The sequence below is a fragment of the Gavialis gangeticus genome, unplaced genomic scaffold (assembly GCF_001723915.1).
Source record: "Gavialis gangeticus isolate Ggan-Ray unplaced genomic scaffold, GavGan_comp1, whole genome shotgun sequence".
Taxonomy (NCBI): domain Eukaryota; kingdom Metazoa; phylum Chordata; order Crocodylia; family Gavialidae; genus Gavialis; species Gavialis gangeticus.
In genome coordinates, this window is record NW_017728997.1 from 11,242,216 (window position 1) to 11,244,946 (window position 2,731).

The following is a 2,731-nucleotide window of genomic DNA, read 5'->3' on the forward strand; positions in this document are numbered from 1 at the left end:
AGTTTGTATAAAAAAAAAAAAAAAACTTTACAAGGTGCCAATATGTAAAGACAATTTGTTACATGTTTTTTTTCTCAAAGAAAAGCGTACATTATGAAAGTAGTACCATGTATCAGGTAAATCGCTGTCAGGAATGAGAGTCAAAGCCTTCCTTGTCCACAAAAAAAAAAAAGTTTGTAAATGTAAAACCTGTTAGGTTTCGGCATTCGACTAGAAGTGAACTGAAAAACAAAAAAATCAAGGCTTATGTAGAAACCGTGAATCACGAAATCTGTTACCTTTGTTGATCCACACTTCTGAGAATTTCACCAGCTTTCCCAGCACTCTTCTTGGGGTCAGATTTTGGGGAGAGGATGGGGCAGGGGTTCTGAGTCTACAAATATTGCAGATCGTTAGCCATTTTTATATATATGTGCATATCTCTCTCTCTCTCTCTCTATAGAAAAAAAAATTAAATAATTTTGAACTATTGTAGTTTTCAGATTGCCAACGAGCTACATTCCATATCGCATGGAAAATGTGTGAAAATCTTTTGAAATCCTTTGGTACCTTTGGTTAATAAACCTCCGACCAAGTTTTTAGATGTTTCAGAAATTGTTTAGCATTCGAGTCTTGAGAGTCAAATTGGCAGTTTTGACTGCGTTTTAATGGGCCCCGAATAGTTAACAAAGTCTCTTCTACCCATAAGCCTTGATGAAAATGGTACAGTCCAGACTGTTAGCATGGTGCTTCATGTGTATGTGCTGCCAGTAACGAGATTTTTTTTTTTTTTTGATAAGGCATAAAAGAAACTCATTCCTTACATCCACTGTAATTCCATCATTCCATGTCTGTTGATACAGACAATAAAAAATGTTGTGTAGTCAGTACTAATTACTGACATTATAGCATTCTCAAATGCAATAAAAATGCTGGTTGTTCACACTGGTAATACAAGTTGCCATGTTCTAAGTTTTTCTTCCAGTTTTCTGGCACCGTTATGCTGCCTTCGTGAAGGCCTCCCGTCCTGCAGACGAGTCCCTGTATGTAGGCTGCTGCACCACACCAGAGCCCCTGTAAAACCAGCTCGGGGGGGGATGACAGAGGGGCTTGGCATGAGCGCACGTGGTCGCCCCACCCGCAGCAAACTCCGGATTACGAACATGCATTTGTCAGCAGATGCTTCAGTCGTGACATTGCAACCAACCTGAGCACTGAGGGCTGATCCTCCAAGGGGCTGGCTGCCTTCTGCTCCAGTGCACGTGCTCTGCAGCTCCCAGAATAGCACCCCGGTCGTTTTTGGCTCTTGTCAAGCAGAGCAGAGGGTGTTCATCCCTCGCAGGGGTTTACCCTAGAAAAACAGAGAGAGAGGAGCGCAGGGGTCAGGCCCAATCCTGCAGGTCCATTAAGTGCGTGGCACGCTGAGCCATACAAAGTTCACAGGATCAGACTTAAGTCCCCCAAATCGTGTTTGATAAACTTCAAAGCGATGTCCTCCCGGACCAGTTTTAAAGGGAAAGCCGCCACCTTTTCTCTTGAGGAAGCATCCATTTATTTTCTTCATCAAGTTTTATAAGGAAAAATAAAATGTTTAATAACTAGCATTAGCAGCAAACTAAAATTTCAGAGGAGAGGTTTTCATGAATAATTCATTAAAAATTTCACATCTGCAAGATTAGTCATCCAAATAAAATGCTAATGTCAAAAACATGCACCGTCTATAATATTCTCATCAAGAAATCTTTTTGCATATAATGATAAACGCTTAAATTAGTACAAATGATTTTATAAAAATATTCTATCATAAAATTATACCGGATAACTACTTTCAGGGCACACACAAAAAAAATTCTTGGCACGCTCCTTCTAACATAGTGTATCGGAGTGGTATTGATTTTGAAATTTTAATAATCTAAATATAGAGAATAAGGTGTTCTCTGCTAGTGGCAAAGTGCTGGAGTTGGCCATGAGAACAATCTTAGAAAAAGCATCCGAGGGCCCTTCTTTAAGTGCATCTGAACTTACCTTGTTTATTTGAAATCACTGCCGGAGTCCCTTAACGCAGCACTCTGAGTAATACAAGATGGGCACTGGTCCTCCAAGATTTTGGGGCTGGTATTGTCTTATTGGCTGTGGATAACGGGACAAAAACGTGCTGAATTCTCCTGGGACTAGCCACCCCTCTGTTTCTAAGGACCAGGATGATTCACAACCTGACTCTGTGCTACCTTGAAGCTGGTGTTGTTCAGAAAAGAGCAAAGTGGGTGGCAAACATCAACGAGCAGAATAAGTTGCTTTACATTTGCTTGGCGTGCTGGCTGCACGGGCATGAACGACAACCACGTGCCAGGCAGATGAGAATTATGCTCTCCACTGATGATCTGGGTAAAAGGAGCCCAACTCCGGCTCCTCTTGAAGTCAACGCCATCTTTCTCATTGAGTGCAAGGAGAGCGGGACTGACGGCTCTCGCCTTCTGCAAGCTGAATGCTGCAGTTCCCACCGACCTGAGTGGAAGCTCCCAGGGAAGCCCTGCAAAAATGACACTTTGCCGCTGCCTTGCATGGTAGCAGGATGAAGCTTTCGGCTTCGTGCCTGTCTTAACGCAGGCAACCAGGACTCCAAGCAGAGATGATACCTTTCATTAAACTAACAAGATTTTTTGCAAAAAAAAAAAAAAATTCTTTAATTGCAAGCTTTCGGGCACAAACTCCATCTTAATTAAAGATTTTTTTTTTTTTTTTTTTTTTTTTT

The 2,731-nt window shown here is 41.5% G+C and overlaps 1 long non-coding RNA gene across 1 annotated transcript in view; it reads right to left on the reverse strand.

Annotated features, from left to right (window-relative positions):
* LOC109288974 overlaps nt 1–2,731 on the reverse strand; it is a 12,652-nt gene that overhangs the window by 5,092 nt on the left and 4,829 nt on the right. The window contains exon 2 of the long non-coding RNA XR_002095269.1: nt 27–420. This is a non-coding gene — a long non-coding RNA (uncharacterized LOC109288974). The remainder of the gene's footprint in view (nt 1–26; nt 421–2,731) is intronic.